The sequence below is a fragment of the Bufo bufo genome, chromosome 4, assembly GCF_905171765.1.
Source record: "Bufo bufo chromosome 4, aBufBuf1.1, whole genome shotgun sequence".
In the NCBI taxonomy this organism is placed as follows: Eukaryota; Metazoa; Chordata; class Amphibia; order Anura; family Bufonidae; genus Bufo; species Bufo bufo.
In genome coordinates, this window is record NC_053392.1 from 174,951,658 (window position 1) to 174,971,351 (window position 19,694).

Sequence of the window (19,694 nt, forward strand, 5' to 3'; positions counted from 1 at the left end):
GAGTTTTTAATTTACATTTCCCCTATATCCACTTTCATCTTTGCATCATTTTGTAAATGTAATTTTGTCACTAGTTGGAACTGAAGCCGAGTTCGGTTTCAAGTTTTAAAGTGGTTTTTCCCTTCAAAAATAAACTGCTGAAGTTATTCAACGAAGTCACGTGCGACTTCGTGAATAACTAACTTCGCCTCATTGGAGCCCATACATTCTAATACTGTACGGTGACGAATCTCCGTACCGTATTATTCTGAAGTTTTGAACAAACCGACTTCCGATAAAGCATCCGAAGCTCCCTTCACTCAACACTAGTAAGGCTTAGAATTTTAAAAGCACATTTTTAAATTTTTAGGAAAATTTCCAAAACTCACCCTTTTAAGGACCAGTTAAATTATGAAGTCACTTTGTGGGGCTTAAATAGTGGAAACCACCCATAATTGACCCTATTTTAGAAACTACACCCCTTAAGTTATTAAAAACGGATTTTAAAAACTTTGCTAACCCTTTAGGTGTTCCACAAGAATGAAAGGAAATAGGAGATGATATTTTTAAATTTCACTTTTTTTGGCAGATTTTCCATTTTAATCCATTTTTTTCTGTAACACATCAAGGGTTAACAGCCAAAGAAAACTCAATATTTATTACCTTGATTCTGCAGTTTACAGAAATACCCCATATGTGGTTGTAAACTGCTGTATTGGCACACGGCAGGGCGCAGAAAGAAAGTAGGGCCATATGGATTTTGGAGCGCAGATTTCACTAGGATAATTGCCATGCGACATTTAAAGACCCCCTGATGCAGCCCTAGAGTAGAAACTCACAAAAAAGTGACCCTTTTGGAAATTACGGGATGTTTTTTTTGTACTATTTTGGGGTATATATGATTTTTGATTGCTCTATATTATGCTTTTTGTGAGGCAAGGAAATAAAAAAATGGCTGTTCTGGAAGAGTTTTTTTTTTTTTTTTTTTTTTTCAGTGTTCACCTGACAGGTTAGATCCTGTGCTAGTTGTATAAAGCAGATTGTTACAGACACAACAATACAAAATATGTCTACTTTTATTTCTCTTTTGTTTCAGTTTTACATAATAAAGCATTTTTTGAAAAAAAAAATGCTTTTGTGTCTCCATTTTCTGAAAGCCATATTTTTTTTATTTTTCTGCCAATCATCCATTCATTCATTGGTACTGTTTTTGGTTACATATGAATTTTTGATCTGTCAATAATACAGTTTTTCAGGCAAGGTAACCAAAAGATGGTTGTTTTGACAGCATTCACCTTAGGGGGTAGATTATGTGATATTTTTATAGAACAGATTGTTACGGATGCAGCAATAACGAATACTGTCTATTTTTTTATATTTATTTTGGTTTTATACAGCAAAAGCATTTTTTTAATTAAAAGAATCATGTTTTTGGGTCTCAATTTTCTGAAAGCCATATTTATTTTTTTAGGGTGATTATCTTATGTAGGGTTTCAGTTTTTGAGCTATAAGGTGATGGTATGATTAGTATTATTTTGAGGTACATACAACTTTTTGATCGCTTGGTATTACACCTTTTGTAAAACCACAGAAAAAAAGAGTAGTTCCGCGCAGTCTCTACTTATGGTTAGTCAGTCATTGCATGTGATGTGCAATCTCACAGAAATCCTTCCTGATATACGTCTGTGAGCTTGCACAGTTTTTCTTTAGCCCTCGGGGTACTTCAGATCCAAATGTTATAGCCTTTCCTCAATGCCGAGTGATCCTCTAGGTGTTCAATACTTTGCTTCACTTCAGCAAGAGGTCCTATAAAAGGATATAAGCATTGTGCTCACCATGTTTATGATATTAAAGATTTAAGACATGCTTCATTCACATAAAATTTCATAAAAACTCATAGCCCATAGCTCATAGGCAAAAAAAGAGTTGAAGAGCAGCACACAAACAAACGAGTGGTGCAATAGCTTGAAAAAGACCAAGGACCAAGGTCTTATTGCATGTACAAAAAGGAAAAACCAAGGCAGCACACAGGTATCCGTGTCAAACAGTGGGTGATTTATTAACCCATGTGGAAGCAGCAACGTTTCAGCTCACTCAATGGAGCCTTTGTCAAGCCATATTGCATGGTGCAAACTCAGGTGCTTTCATACATAATTAGCATAGTGATTACATAATTGAGTGTCAATATCATTCAAAACAGTTCAAAAATCCATCTTTCATAAGTGATATAAACAAAGGCGTCCCGCCAATGTCACCCTCTAAAGCTCGCCCTCATAACCTTACATATCGGTAATTCATCAATACCAGGTTATATATTTGCCATGTGTAGTGCATCATGGTGCACTCACCATAAACAGTCACATACTTATCCAGGGGGCACAAAGTCACCCCCCAGGAGTAACCTGACTGGGGACAATGTGCCCTATCGGGTGAATGGGATGTCAGTGTCGCAGTGTCGCAGTTACACGACCCTGCATCTCAATCCCTCTCCTGAATCACACTAACACACCATCCAACATTGCACGGCTATATAACAAATTGTAGGTTCAATGGACACGGTCCCATCACCCCCATTACGGGAGGAAAATGTCTACTGTGTCCATGAGCCCAACTGTCATCAAATTTTTTTGTGTGTTTTATTCTTGATTGTGGCACCCCATGCCCTATTACAGTTACATGCACAGAGCCCAAAAAGAAAAACAAAAAAATTATAATTATCCATGTCCGCCTGTCTGGTCCTGCTGTCTTGTAGCTTCCAAGGAGACCATCCATTGTTATCAATATATCGTACATATATACAGTATATCCATACGTATGAAAACAGAGTAAATTATTAGAATAAATCGAACAGTTGCACATGTAAGGCTACTTTCACACTTGCGTTCGTGGTTCCGCTTGTGAGTTCCGTTTGAAGGCTCTCACAAGCGGCCCCGAACGCATCCGTACAGCCCCAATGCATTCTGAGTGGAGGCGGATCCGCTCAGAATGCCTCAGTCTGGCTCCACTTGGCCTCCGTTCCGCTCAGCAGGCGGACACCCGAACGCAGCTTGCAGCGTTCGGGTGTCCGCCTGGTCGTGCGGAGCCAAACGGATCCGTCCAGACTTACAATGTAAGTCAATGAGGACGGAGCCGTTTGAAGTTGACACAATATGGTGCAATTTCAAACGGATCCGTCCCCCATTGACTTTCAATGCAAAGTCTGGACGGATCCATCTGACTAACTTTCAGACTTAGAATTTTTTCTGAAATATAATGCAGACGGATCCGTTCTGAACGGATCCCAACGTTTGCATTATAGGAGCGGATCCGTCTGTGCAGACACCAGACGGATCCGCTACGAACGCAAGTGTGAAAGTAGCCTAAGAAACCTAAACAAGAGAATATAAGGAGAGAATTCCACAGAGGAAGGAGGGAAGAGGAAGGGGAGGGGGGTTTGGGGGGGGGGGGGGGAAGGGGAAGGAAGGGAAGAAAGAAAATGTATTCATGTTACCCTAAATTCAACATTAAGGCCTCTGGGTTTGAGAGTCTGTAACTCAAAAATCCAGTAAAGTTCTCTTGTTTTTAAATGCATAGTCCTATCCCCACCTCTTCTAGACAAAGGTACTTGTTCTAATATTCTGAATTTGAAATCACGCTCAGTATGCCCTGCATCTTTAAAGTGTTTGGACCCAGGTAAGTCCAACTTCTGTTTCCTGATAGTATACCTGTGCTGGTTTAAACGTGTTTTAACGTCCCAAGTCGTTTCCCCAACGTACCACAGATTACACGGACATGATAGCAAATAAATAAACAAACACAGAATCACACGTCAGGTATTGTTGGATTCTAAATGTCTTACCGGAAGCAGGATTTTAAAAGGAATCACCCCGTATCATGTAGGGGCAGTTAACACAATTGTAGCACGGATAGCAGCCCTTCCGAGTGGAGCCAAAATACGTGCTACAACTTACTCTAGAGGAACCAACATCTGACTTAACTAGTTTATCACCTAAATTTTGACTCCTACGGAAGGAGCAAAGTGGAGGAGACCTGAATTCCTCTATATTGTCAAAACCACTGGCCAAAACTGGCCAGTGTTTCCTGACAATCGATGACACCCGTGGACTATTAATACTGTAAGCAGTGATAAATGGAATCCTGGGCAAAGCAATTTTGGGTATCTTTGGATCTTCATTCATCATTCTTGTTTTGGTTATACGTATACTGTTAGATACCAAACTTTTGGGATATCCTCTAGTGTGAAATCTTGTTGCCATTTCTGCTAATCTCATGTCTCTAGTAGGACCAGTTTCCACTATCCTAGCTACCAGCAACATTTGACTAAGGGCTCATGCACACGACCGTATGGCTTTTTCAGTGTTTTGCGGTCCAGTTTTTACGGATCCGTTGTTCCGTTTTTTGTTTCCGTTGTGTTTCCGTTTCCTTTCAGTTTTTCCATATGCCATATACATTATACAGTAATTACATAGAAAAAATTGGGCTGGGCATAGCATTTTCAATAGATGGTTCAGCAAAAACGGAACAGATACGGAAGACATACGGATACATTTCCGTATGTGTTCCGTTTTTTTTTGCGGACCCATTGACTTGAATGGAGCCAAGCACCGTGATTTGCGGACAAGAATAGGACATGTTCTATCTTTTCACGGTACGGAAATACTGAAACGGAATGCTCACGGAGACACTTCAGTTTTTTTTATTGAACCATTGAAATGAATGGTTCAGTATATGTACCGCATACTGAACTACAAAAACGGCCAGTATACTGAATGCAAAATACTGTCGTGTGCATGAGCCCTAAGAGGAAGGGACTTAATCATAGATCGTGGATGATGACTTTCGTATCTAAACAGGGAGTTCCTATTTGTAGGTTTCACATATAAATCAGTGGCAAACTCATGCCCACACACAGAAACCTCTGTGCCAAGAAATTGTAGTTTTTCCTTAGAGTGTACTAAAGTAAACTTGACACTTTGATCAATCTCATTAAGAAATGAGTGGAACGCCATGAGGTCCCCTATGGTCGCCCACCCATATTTTTGTCCAAAATTAAGGATTTGAGGGTACCTGGTGACGCCATTCTGGCATCTTTTGACGTGTGTAGTTTATACACGTCAATTGAGCTTGAGTTGGGGCTCCAGGCTGTCACCAGTGCTTACGTTCTACTGATTACACAGAGGAGTGCAAATAATTTTTGATCATATTGCTAAGATTCATTCTAACCAGGAATTATTTTCTATTTCAAGATGACTATTATGTTCAGCTGAGAGGGACTCTCAGCTGAACATAATAGTCATCTTGAAATAGAAAATAATTCCTGGTTAGAATGAATCTTAGCAATATGATCAAAAATTATTTGCACTCCTCTGTGTAATCAGTAGAACGTAGGCACTGGTGACAGCCTGGAGCCCCAACTCAAGCTCAATTGACGTGTATAAACTACACACGTCAAAAGATGCCAGAATGGCGTCACCAGGTACCCTCAAATCCTTAATTTTGGACAAAAAAAAATCACTAGTGTCCCTGATATAGGATCTGGCGGACACTGGAAATGGCTGCAAGATCCTATCCAGGAAGACAGCTGAATTACAAAATAAAGAGCCCCTACCGGACACAATTGGCCGACCGGGAGGGGCCGTCAGATTTTTGTGTATTTTAGGGAGGGTGTATAGTATAGGCGTCGTAGGTTTATCACAGAACAAAAAGGTGATAAAAAGGTGATAACCCTAATCCATAGCTCATAGGGCTATGAGTTTTTATGAAATTTTATGTGAATGAAGCAAGTCTTAAATCTTGTAAGTACAATAAAAACCTGTTTTAAAATCATAAACACGGTGAGCACTATATGTGTATATCCTTTTATAGGACCTCTTAATCAGTGTATTATACAGTGTAATGCACTGACAGTTTGCCTATGAGACCCAGCCTGGAGGGAGCGCGAGCATCCTGTATGACGCGGTCTGCTCTAACCCCGGCATATGAGGGAGGGTGGATGCAGCAGGGGTCCAGCTGTCAGTAACAGCTGGGTCCCTGCTGCTGATGAAGACAGCACGTGTGGGACAGGGGAAAGACCGTTCATCCTGGTGTGCTAAGTACCTGATAACTGTTGTATATATATATTTTTTTTTGGAGTATTGGATTGTGGTGATTAATATCACCTTAGTGGCCCTAGTTCAACTTTTCACTGTGTATTCAATTACCCCTTAATTCCACATTTTTGTTCCCAGTACTGCCTACTTTTACCTGTGCTTAAAATAGGGTTGCTAGGCATGGTCCGTCTATCTGTTGATAGACGGAGCACGCAGCGTGCAGGCTCACATTACTGACAGCCAGGGACTGTAAGTAAATGATTAAAGCCAGGTCCTCCCCAGCAACTGATAACAGTGCCTGGGCTGTGTGCACTTCTCCCTGTCCCTGCGCTTGGCAGACGCTCCCTCACTCAGCAGAGCTGGAGAATGCAGAGTAGAAGCAGCGCACAACAGGGAAGGGAGATCTGCCATCTGCTCAGTGTATAAATGAAAGCAACATGTGGTAAGAGGACCCCTTTGTGCTGCAGGAGATTAACCCTTTAGGGGGGAGGGCTCTGGTTACTGACACTTTTGGGCGGCTATTGTTACTGGCTAGTGAGGGCAGGCGGGATTAGCCTCAGGGTAAGGGCAGTGGCGGCAATCTTAACTGAATAGTGAAATTGCAGTTTTATGCAGACTGGTTGCTAAGGGCTGAATCTTATTAAATATGGGGTAAGTCAGTCTAATAGTAACTGATTCTGGAATATCATGTTATTAGTAACTACATATATGAAAATTGAAATTAGGGTCTAAATGTGACAGTTATCCTTTAAGGGCTTGTTCACACGACCGTATGGCTTTTTCTGTGTTTTGCAGTCCGTTTTTCACGGATCCGTTTTTCCGTTTTTTGTTTCCGTTGTGTCTCCATTTCTCCGGTCCGTTTTTCCGTATGGCATATACAGTATACAGTAATTACATAGAAAAAATTGGGCTGGGCATAAAATTTTCAATAGATGGTTCCGCAAAAACGGAACGGATACGGAAGACATACGGATGCATTTCTGTATGTGTTCTGTTTTTTTTGCGGACTCATTGACTTGAAGGGAGCCACTGAACGTGATTTGCAGACAATAATAGGACAAGACTCAAAATGTAGCGGAACGGAAAAGCGGACATACGGAATGCTCACGGAGTACATTCCGTTTTTTTGCGGACCCATAGAAATGAATGGTTCTGTATATGGACCGTATACAGAACTTACAAAAGGCCCGTATACGGAACGCAAAAAACGTTCTTGTGAACAAGCCCTTAGGACGAGCATTCTCGTCCTAGGTCCTTAGGGCCTTAGGGCCTTAAAGGGACACTGACAGGCCCAATTAGCATATTTAGGCATATATATGTCAGTACAGGTCTTATAAAGTCTATTAAAATCATCTGAGTATCCCCCCTGTCCACCTTATAAATACCGAAATATTAAGTTTTATAACCTGCTTGTCCGGTCACAATTCTGCCCAAGGGGCGGCGTTTCATCTGAAAATGCGCCCAGCCAGCCGCTCCCAACTGCCGTCTGAAGCCCCGCCCAGCTCATCAATATTCACTTCGCTGGGTGGCGGCTACAACTCTCCCGACTCAAGTGCCCGGCACATGCGCATAAAGCAGGGGCTGCAGCGCTCTGTACGCAGGCGCGATGTGACCCCGGCCGGGCGCATGCGCTAAAGATTGGACGGAGGACGTGCCCAGAGGATCGAATGGGCTGTGCGCAGAATCTTGAGTCTGGAGAGTTGTAGCCGCCGCCCAGCGAAGTGAATATTGATGAGCTGGGCGGGGCTGCAGACGGCAGTTGGGAGCGGCTGGCTGGGCGCATTTTCAGATGAAACGCCGCCCCTTGGGCAGATTGGTGACCGGACAAGCAGGTTATAAAACTTAATATATCGGTATTCATAAGGTGGACAGGGGGGATACTTAGATGATTTTAATAGACTTTATAAGACCTGTACTGACATATATATGCCTAAATATGCTAATTGGGCCTGTCAGTGTCCCTTTAACATAGCAATTCCAACCTTTGGGTAAATTAGCATTGTAAATCTGCACTGAAAATTGCAGTGCAAATAACTAAATCGGCACTAGAGATGAGTGAATCAATTCTAAGCAAATTGGATTGGTTACGAATTTCACCAAAATTAGTCTGCCAAACAAATCTGAAGTTATTGCAATACATTTTGAATGAATCACATAAAAACAGCCCAGCGTAATTTTACATTTGAATTTGAATATTGATGGGGGAAACCATGATGGAAAAAGAAGAAGGAGGATCATATGACACTATGAGAAAGTAAGGGGCCAACCATGATTGGGTCAGAGGCTGACAGACAGCCTGATCAGCCAATTAGGGGACAGTAGGCAGACAGGTCATTATGCCCAGAATAAAAAAACATAATTCTGTTCCCAGGTAGGCTTTGTGAGGAGTCTTGTGGCAGTGTCTAACAAAAAGCTATTAGTCTAGTGTGATAGGGACACTATAAGGAGAGAATAAGGAGATCATATAACTGGGTATATTTTAGGGACTTTAATCAGGGAAAAGCATACAGAGAGAGAGAGGGGGACTTCTCACTCAGAGTTGTGTATTGAATACAGCTGCTGGCAGCTAGTTCTGCTGATCACAAAATCCTGCAATCCTCCTCAGGTTTCTTCAGTTCAAAGGCTATCAGCACCCAATTAGCATATATTCGCCTCCAAATGCTCTTAATTAGCATACATTCATCTTCACTTTTTTTTTCTTCTAAACACTAGTTTAAATTTATTCTTCTAAAAACTATTTTAAATTTACCATTTGTAATTGGGCATTTCAGTAAATTATAGCCTGTCACTGAATGTGTTTTTTTTTTTTTTAGAACTTTCTTTATTCGGATGTGCAAAGCATATAGACATATACTACAGAATGCATCTTGCATGAGATATACAGCCAAATTCCACGTTGTTTACATTCAAATACATCCTTTTATACCTTTGATTACATCATATAAGGAACCATAGAATTCAAATTCGTTATAATTCCCTCCCAACCCACCCACCCACCCCCCCTCCCAACACCTGCTACTTATGCAAATCTTGTTCACCTCCTCTTAACTTCAATTTTGTGGTATTGTCAAAGAGTACATCTTTAGACCTCCAAAGAACCAAGCGTGCCTTTCAATTTTGCCTCCAGATACCACTTAGTGTGCTCAAATGGAGATACCAGCTCCTTAATTTCTTCTCTCGTCAAGACATGCTCAACCAGTTTTTTCAATTTTTTCATGAACTTTGCCACTGCCTTCTCTTTGTTCTTACCCGCTTCTAGACTCTCCAAATAAAGGATCTTTTTTATCAGACCTAGTACTTCATCTTTGGTAGGGAAAGTGGGCACCAACCAATGCCGCAATAGACACTTTTTTAACTGCCATAAGGACAATGTGTATCCCCGGCTCCGCTACCCCTTTTCCTTGCGAGACATCCTGGCCCACTGGAATATATTGGACTATACATTGCTGTGGATCCGCCTTCACATCTACCTCCCAGACCTCCTTAATAATAGAGATTATGTCATCCCACAGTGGCCTAATGTGCTGGCAGCTCCACAGACCATGTAGGAGGTCTGTTTTAGGCTGCGAGCATTTAGGACACTCCCTAAGATAATGTGCTGGGGCGTTAGAATATGAAAGATTAAAAGCATATGTAGCTTTATGCAAGATCCTCAATTGCGACTCTTGCCATTGCTCACTATGAATAGCCTTCCTGATATATTCCAACCCCTCTCTCATTTTAAGGGTTAAGTCTTCCACCTCAACCTCCCTCTCCTAGTGTGCAAAAACCGTTTTCGCTAAGCCTATATAACAAGTATTTCGTAGACGTCTATATGTGTCAGCCAGTGAGATCATAACTCCACCTCTCCCTAGAAGAGCCGCAAACCAGGTCATTCTGTCAGCTTCCCCCAAAGAAGTCGACTGGGCTTGGCAGTAAGCAGAAAGCTGATAGAATGATAATGGGTGAGAAGTCTCTATCCGGTGTTTACTCGCAAATTGCTCCCATGACATCAATTTATGATCTGGTCCTAATAGTATGTCATTTAGCGTGTGAATATTTTTCTCCCTCCATTGCTTATACAGGTCCTTCTCAAAAAATTAGCATATTGTGATAAAGTTTATTATTTTCTGTAATGTACTGATAAACATTAGACTTTCATATATTTTAGATTCATTACACACAACTGAAGTAGTTCAAGCCTTTTCTTGTTTTAATATTGATGATTTTGGTATACAGCTCATGAAAACCCAAAATTCCTATCTAAAAAAATTAGCATATTTCATCCGACCAATAAAAGAAAAGTGTTTTTAATACCAAAAAAGTCAGCCTTCAAATAATTAAGTTCAATTATGCACTCAATACTTGGTCGGGAATCCTTTTGCAGAAATGACTGCTTCAATGCTGCGTGGCATGGAGGCCCAGGATGCTTCGATAGCGGCCTTAAGCTCATCCAGAGTGTTGGGTCTTGCGTCTCTCAACTTTCTCGTCCCAATATCCCACAGATTCTCTATGGAGTTCAGGTCAGGAGAGTTGGCAGGCCAATTGAGCACAGTAATACCATGGTCAGTAAACCATTTACCAGTGGTTTTGGCACTGTGAGCAGGTGCCAGGTCGTGCTGAAAAATGAAATCTTCATCTCCATAAAGCTTTTCAGCAGATGGAAGCATGAAGTGCTCCAAAATCTCCTGATAGCTAGCTGCATTGACCCTGCCCTTGATAAAACACAGTGGACCAACACCAGCAGCTGACACGGCACCCCAGACCATCACTGACTGTGGGTACTTGACACTAGACTTCAGGCATTTTGGCATTTCCCTCTCCCCAGTCTTCCTCCAGACTCTGGCACCTTGATTTCCGAATGACATGCAAAATTTGCTTTCATCTGAAAAAAGTACTTTGGACCACCGAGCAACAGTCCAGTGCTGCTTCTCTGTAGCCCAGGTCAGGCGCTTCTGCCGCTGTTTCTGGTTCAAAAGTGGCTTGACCTGGGGAATGCGGCACCTGTAGCCCATTTCCTGCACACGCCTGTACACGGTGGCTCTGGATGTTTCTACTCCAGACTCAGTCCACTGCTTCCGCAGGTCCCCCAAGGTCTGGAATTGGTCCTTCTCCACAATCTTCCTCAGGGTCCGGTCACCTCTTCTCGTTGTGCATCGTTTTCTGCCACACTTTTTTCTTCCCACAGACTTCCCACTGAGGTGCCTTGATACAGCACTCTGGGAACAGCCTATTCGTTCAGAAATTTCTTTCTGTGTCTTACCCTCTTGCTTGAGGGTGTCAATGATGGCCTTCTGGACAGCAGTCAGGCTGGCAGTCTTACCCATGATTGCGGTTTTGAGTAATGAACCAGGCTAGGAGTTTTTAAAAGCCTCAGGAATCTTTTGCAGGTGTTTAGAGTTAATTAGTTGATTCAGATGATTAGGTTAATAGCTCGTTTAGAGAACCTTTTCATGATATGCTAATTTTTTGAGATAGGAATTTTGGGTTTTCATGAGCTGTATGCCAAAATCATCAATATTAAAACAAGAAAAGGCTTGAACTACTTCAGTTGTGTGTAATGAATCTAAAATATATGAAAGTCTAATGTTTATCAGTACATTACAGAAAATAATGAACTTTATCACAATATGCTAATTTTTTGAGAAGGACCTGTACATCTTGTTTTCTCATCCTTGCGGAAAAGCTGGTAGAGACCGCAAGGGCATCTGGGGCGACAAGTAAATCGGAAGTCTGTATAGCTTCCTGATCGCTTTCCATGCCATGATGGTATCCTTGAGAAGAACAGACTGCTTCACCATAATCGGTAGATCTTTGAGCCGTGTGTGAATAAGGGCAGCTAACTCCCATGGTTGCGCCAATTCCTGTTCCACCCCTCCTGCTGAGAAATAACTAGTTTTCCAAATCCAGTCCCTCACATGACGAAATAGGGCAGCTAAGTTATATAATCTAATGTCGGGCATATTTAAACCTCCCTCCCACTTCATTAAACAAAGCTTCTTATAGGCTATGCGAGGCCTTTTCTTATTCCAGAGGAATTTCACAAATGCCGATTGTAATTTTCCCACATCAGCATGCTTGAGAAGTAGGGGGATAGTCTGTAATGGATATAACATTTTCGGGAAGCTGATCATTTTTTGATTAGGCATGCTCTCCCCATCAGTGACAATGGCAGGTCTTTCCATTTATCAAGTTCTGTTATAATTTTAGTGATAAGCGGAGGGTAGTTTAAGGTATAAATTGAGGAAGCTGTTCTGTCTATTTTAACCCCCAAGTATGTGATATAATCTTTATGCATCTCAACCCCAGTTTGGGTGACGGCTTGTGTATCTCTATCCCCTAAAAATAGTAGCTGACTCTTGGACACATTTATTTTATAGCCCGTTACTCCACCATAATTATGGAATACCTCCAAGACCGCTTTCAGGTGTAGGCTCGGTGAATTCATAAAAATCAGTAGATCATCTGCAAAACAAGTGAGTTTCAGGACCTCCTTCCCCACCTTGATCCCTTCATATGAATCTGACTTCCAGAGGTACAGAGCCAGCGGTTCCAGAGCAAGGTCAAGGGGAGACAAAGGGCACCCCTGCCGTGTCCCTCTGTGAAGCCAAATGGTATCTGACAAAAATCCTGGAACATGTATCCTTGCCTGAGGATCTGTATACACAGCTGATAGATAGTTCCGAAAGGCTCCTCCCACTGCCATTGTGTTTAAGACGTCATTTAGCCATTGCCAGCTGACATTATCGAATGTCTTTTCGGCATCAATGGCAAAAAGAGCCTGCGTAGCATGGGATCCAGTCTTTCGCAAACTATCCTGCACTGCCAATACTTTCCTAATATTAGTTACCGCAGAGCGGCCTTTGATAAATCCCACTTGATGTTCCCCAATCAGGTCCGGCATGAGTAATGCCAATCTATTAGCCATTATCTTTGACGCCAATTTTAGATCCTGATTAATCAAAGAGATTGGCCTGAAAGATTCCGGCTGTGTCAAATCCTTTCCCGTTTTGGGATCAGTTTAATATAAGCCATATTACTAGATGGGGGTATCCTCCGACCCTTGAGCACCGCATTAAACAAGGCAGTTAGTGTCGATACTATTTCAGGTCCTAGAGCCTTGTAGAATTCTGCTGGGAACCCATCAGGTCCCGGCGACTTCCCGTTATGCAGGGCCTTAATCGTCTGTTGTACCTCACTCTCAGTTATTTCAGTGTTAAGGCTTTCTAACATTTCTACCGATAAGGTAGGAAGTTTCACTTGGTTTAGAAGCTCCCTCACTTTCTGTGAATCATAGGGTGTTTGGGAGTACATAGCCACAAAATACTTTTTTAAAAGTCTAACAGCTTTTTAGGGTGGGAATGCAGGACTCCCTTCTCATCCCGTAGGGGATATAATTGCGAACTCCTGACATGCGGGCGCGTAAGATTCGCAAGCAATTTACCCGCCTTGTTGCCATATTTGAAGAGGGTAGCCTGTCTATAATCAGCAAACTACTTGACTTTCCCTTCCTGATAATAATCATAACTATGCTTGGCAGTGACCCATTCCACCTTATTCTCCTCTGACGGATCACTAAGATATTTTGTGTATGCTAGCCTGACATTTTGTATAGCTTGATCATATTTCTTCTGTACATCTCTTCTCTTCCCTATTGTGTATGACATAATCCGCCCCCGTAATACCGGTTTTGCGGTTTCCCAAAACAACTCAGAGTTTTGCTTATGAGCTTCATTGTCTTGGGAGTACTCCCACCACCAACCCCTCAGTCTGTCAATGAAATCTTCATCCATCAGCAAGTGATTTGGCATTCTCCAAACCTGGTCTGTACCTCTGGGGAGATTCTCCTCCAGCTCAATCCAGAGTGGAGCGTGATCTGAGATCAGTATGTCCGCTAGTTCCGCCCTATGGACTCTCGAGACCAGATCTGAAGATACCAGTATATAATCAATTCTGGACCAAGATTTCTGAAAAAAGGAGTAATGGGAGTACTCCCTATCTGCGGGGTGATATCTCTGCCAAATGTCAACCGGATCCACAGCCTCAAGGAACGGAGCGAGTGTATGAGGACCCTCAGGATTTTGAGGATATCTTTTGTGATCCGTCTGTTTTCTGTCCTCCGCACTATTTCTTACCCTATTAAAGTCACCCGCTACTATCACGGATGGACCTTTATCCTGTAGAACTAAATTCTCCAGGGCTTGATAGAAGCCTGTTTGGGCCGAGTTAGGGGAATAAATATTATATAGGAGTAGCTGTCTGCCCCCAAGTTAAGTTCACTACTATTTAGGGTATATTGAAGATTTTTATGAAACAGTATCATTACCCCTGCCTTCCTGCCTACTGATGACAAACCAAGTACCTGTCCCATCCAATATTTACGCATCCTCCAGAAGTCCTGTTCCTCCAGGTGTGTCTCCTGCAGTAAGGCCACATCTGCCTTCAGCTTTTTAAGGTGTCTAAGTAGCATATTTCGTTTGGTCTGAGAACGCAGACCCTTCACATTCCATGTTACAATTTTCATAAAATCATCTCATTCAGGGCTATTCCTGGAGACACACCTGGAGAAAATCCAGACTGTCTATATCTGAAAAGAAAGCACAAGTCAGCAATGAGCAGCAATACAAACATTTCCCAACTGAAAATCCCTCTCCCTCCCCCACCATAAACATAAGAAACATCACTAAGCGATATCAGTCTCTTAGTATTGACTTCTCTTTTTTCGCGCATCATCCGGAACTATCGCAATTCCGTGCTCCCACCTTCACACCGCAATAATATTCTAGGAAACTCTCCTACCCCAAAGCCCTCTGTAACATCTTGAACATATAATTCTCTTTTAAACCATTCATATACTCTCCACATTAAACAAACATTGCTGGTTCAAAATCTCCTTTCCCCCCATCGACTCTATATAACTAACCCAATAGGACCTGGTATTTCAGTCTTCTAACTTAGCGTAAAGTGTCCCAGGGCCGTGAACAATCAACATTTAGCCCACCATACGTTACAATAGTCCTCAGGACCTCTTCTCTTCAGCCTTGGGAGTCATCTATGGGCTCCATGAACGTCAGAGATCTCCTATGCTGTTGAGAGTCCTGAAGCCGCTCCTTCCTTCTATTATACATAGGTTCCGACATTCTTCTTTCTCTCTCCTGCCGTGGCTCTCCTTCTATGTCGTCTCCCAGTGCCCTCATGGCCTCTCTCGGATTGAGGTACGTATCAATGTTGCCATCTTGGTGAAATACCCGTAGAGTGGCGGGAAACAACAGCGCAAATTTGTTTTTTTTTTCTGACCAAAGCAGAACATATTGTGAGAAGGCTCTCCTTCGCTTCGTAACCTCCATCGAGTAGTCACTAAAAAGGAATACTTTTGAGCCTCTTAGTACCAGCGGGTGTTGCGCTCCTTTATACTTCCTCAAAATCGCTTCTTTGACGGCATAATTTAAATATTTTGCAATAGCCGGTCTGGACCCAATCTATGAGCTCTTTCAACAGTGTACTTGCCTTGGAGCCCCAAGGCCTGAGGGAGTTCTATTGCGAAGATTTGAAGCAGTTGCATCTGCGGAACATCTTCTGGCAGTCCCACCACCCGAAGATTACTTCTCCTGGATCGATTTTCCAGGTCTTCCAGCTTGTCTTTAAGCGCCTGGTTATTTGAGAGCACCTCTCTCACTTTGATTTGTGTCTGCTCCAGCTCTTCCTCCACCAGAGCTACTCTTTGCTCCAGCTCCGTTATCTGTGTAGAGTGTTGGGATACCTCTGTTTGTATCTGGAGGAGCGCAGCCGAGACCGTGGCCTCCAACGTGGATTTAATATCCGGCGCTAACAGCTTCGCCACTTCAAGCGCCATAGTCCGGCAGGATATAGTAATGTCCTGGTCTGGGGTCAGACTAACCTCGGATCCCTCCGGTTCCATGTCTGGGTTTCTGACAGATGGCTGCGCTGCCGACCGAGTGAGCCTCTGTGTCTTCTCTACCGCCGCCATCTTGCCCCTCGGCTGGCGCTCCTCACCCTGTGAGAGACGCACTGGAGTGCTCGGCATGCCGTCCTTCCTCAGGAACTTCTCCATCCACTTGTCTTACAACTTATGTAGGGGGTAGTGGGTGACAAGTTTACCCTCCAAGGGTCTTATGATCCGATTTGCGGGCTTTGGGTATCGGAGCTCCGGTCTTCCTCACCCTCTCATGCCCGCGCCGGAACCGGAAGTCCAAACTGAATGTGTTTTATATTTCTGCAAGATAACGGGTAGTTACAGACAAAGCAATACTGCAATAACACCATTTTTATACCCATATTATTGAATGCTTTGCACATCTATAGCAAAAGAATACTGCACTAACACAATTTGCCTATGTTATTAAACACATTGCATATTACTGCAATATAACAGGTAGTTCCAACAAAAGCATTACTGCAATAATTCAATTTTATCTTATTTTTCTATTGACCATAGATCATATGGGTTTAGCAATAACAAAATAATTTTACGTTTTATTTATTTTTATTCTTTTTATTTATCTCATGAGTTTGGGCATAACAATAATATAATATTTATACATACCGTAATATTAATGCAATAATTTATTATTATTTAATCTATTCTGCCTTTATTTTAATTATTCTAAATCGATTTAATTTCCCTTTCCAAGTACTGTTTATTATAATTATAATTACAATCATTCCCACTAGAAATCCACACTAGTAATATATGTCATAGATAAAAGGTTTAATCCATTGATTTTATCAACATGTTTATAGAACATAAAATATTTTATTATATTTATTTAAAATCTTCTTTAATATTAACATACAGATATACATATTTAGTGACTAATCTAGAGATGAGAGAACCTTTCAAAATTTATTTCGGACACAAATCGATTCTACCTGAACCAACGAGAGAGCCCGGTATGCTACTCTGTTTCTTGACAATATATATACAGTGTCTGGGGGATACTCTTTCTCAGTGCCTAACATGCATAGTACATATGTGGAGTACTCTAGACTATGCAATGCCCCTCAGTGTTTCTGGGAAAGATATTCAGATTAGCTTTCCTAAGCCTCTATGATGCCAGCAGATAGTAGACATCATAATTTGGATATATATTTTCCCAGAAATCAAGAGGAGCATTGCCTAGCCTACAATAGTCATCACGTACATTAACTGGTCTCTATAACAAAAATAGTACCCACCCAAAGGTTCCCCCTCCAAAGCTTTGTAACTAGAAAAGCGGTTTGTATCTGCTTTGCTCTAAAAAATGTGGCAAACTTGGAATCTTGAAAGGATCACTCATTTCCAGTGTCCATTATTGTGTTCAAGCTTGGAGCGACTGAAGAATCCACTTTTACTATGGGGGGCTAGCCTGACCCTGGATAGAATTGTTCTTCTAAACAACTTCTCTTTCCTATATTGTAACTGTCCAACAACCTCAAATCAGAAAACATGGTCATTTTAGCAAAAGCTTTTTTACCTTGCAAGAGACAGTAGATTTTAATCTAACAGTGAAATCATCATGAAGGACATGAGTGTCTTTTTATTCAGACCTGAAATTGTGAAACAAATGAATCTTTTTCTGAATTACTCAAGCAGAGCAAAAATGAATTTGCCACCCTAGAGTTTTAAAGGTCGATGCAAAAATTTTTCCATCTGAAGTAATAGACTCAAAATAGAAACCAGAATCTTAGAAGTATATAATTAAAGTGAATCCATTTCAGTATAATGAATATTATTAACTGTACTGTGACTGCTCTGAGAGCAGTCATAAAATCAGAGGAACATGAATTATTAGGCGTTATTGCCAAAAGACATAATTCTCTAATGCACAGAACTAGCACCACTTGCTCTATGCAAAACTTTCACAATCGGTTTGTTATAGTATCATATACTCATCCAAGTTTTTTGGCTCAAGTGGATCATTTCTCTTTTTGTGATCACATAACGTTTGATCCAGGCCTGGCTTTAAAGGGCTTTTACCGCCCCTAAGGCCTCTTGCACACGGCCGTTGTGTGCCCGTGGCTGTATTGCGGCCCGCATACGGCGGGTCCACAATACAGGGGCACTACGGAGTGCTTCCGTGGTGTTTCTGTCCGTGCCTCCGCACCCCAAAAAAATAGAGCTTGTTCAAGTTGAACGGGTCTGGATCCGTCCCGGCCGCCGCACGGACGTTGCCTGTGCATTGGGGGCCTCAAATTGCCGTCCCCAATGCACGGAACGGACCCACAACGGCCGTGTGCAAGAGGCCTAAAACTGAATCTAAGATAATTACAAGAAAAACACACAGAAATACTAGCCTGATGCTACTCCCTGAATGACTTGTACTGTTAAGGCTACTTTCACACCTGCTTTCAGGTGTCCGCTCGTGAGCTCCGTTTGAAGGCTCTCACAAGCGGCCCCGAACGCATCCGTCCAGCCCTAATGCATTCTGAGTGGACGCGGATCCGCTCAGAATGCATCAGTCTGGCAGCGTTCAGCCTCCGCTCCGCTCAGCAGGCGGACACCTGAACGCTGCTTGCAGCGTTCGGGTGTCCGCCTGGCCGTTCGGAGGCAAGCGGATCCGTCCAGACTTACAATGTAAGTCAATGGGGACGGATCCGTTTGAAGATGACACTATATGGCTCAATCTTCAAACGGATCCGTCCCCCATTGACTTTCAATGTAAAGTCTGGACGCATCCGTTCAGGCTACTTTCACACTTAGAAATTTTTCTAAGTTATAATGCAGACGGATCCGTTCTGAACGGATGCAAACGTCTGCATTATAGGAGCTCCGAACGCTAGTGTGAAAGTAGCCTAACCAGTTCAATATCAGGCCATTTACTCCCCTTCCTGACCAGGTGCATTTTCCATTTTTTTTGGTACATGTGTTTTTGAAAGACATAGCTGTTTCTTCCTTTCGGTTATATAAATATTTTTTTGGGCAATTTGTTTTTAAATATTTTTTATTTTTTATTTTTTATAACCAGAAAATGAAAAAAAAAGATAAAAAGTGGTCTGTTTTTCATATTTTTTTCATTTTTTTTTGTTAATAGCACAACAAGCAACTAAAATATTTTTAAATTATGCCTCCTTTCCTTAACAAGAAAATTTAGACTAAAACCTTCAGGATCACAGGTGCATATCCATGAGGCAAACATAATTACAAAAACAAAATGGCTGCACATCATTATATATACAAACAATAGAGCTAGGAAATGGGGGTCATTCTAGATAAAAGTGGTACAATACCGACTATAAATGAGTATACATGAATAATGGAAGCTCTTAGCGCACATACGTGTCGGGCCCATCTACCAGCAGAATATGTTTGTAGCTGGTTCCTACACTGCCCTGAATATTGTAAGCTTAAGTAAGTCCAAAGTGAGGCAGTTTCTTTAGTGATAGGGACCCATCTGCGGAAGCCACCTTGACGCCTGGTAGATGGGCCCAACACGTATGTGCGCTAAGAGCTTCCATTATTCATGTATACTCATTTATAGTCGGTATTGTACCACTTTTATCTAGAATGACCCCCATTTCCTAGCTCTATTGTTTGTATATATAATGATGTCCTTTCCATAACAAGCATTTTGATACAATGGATGTATGAGTTCACCAGGGGCAGGGCTAGGAACTGTGTTGCTGCATGTGATGAAGTTTTTTTTGTTT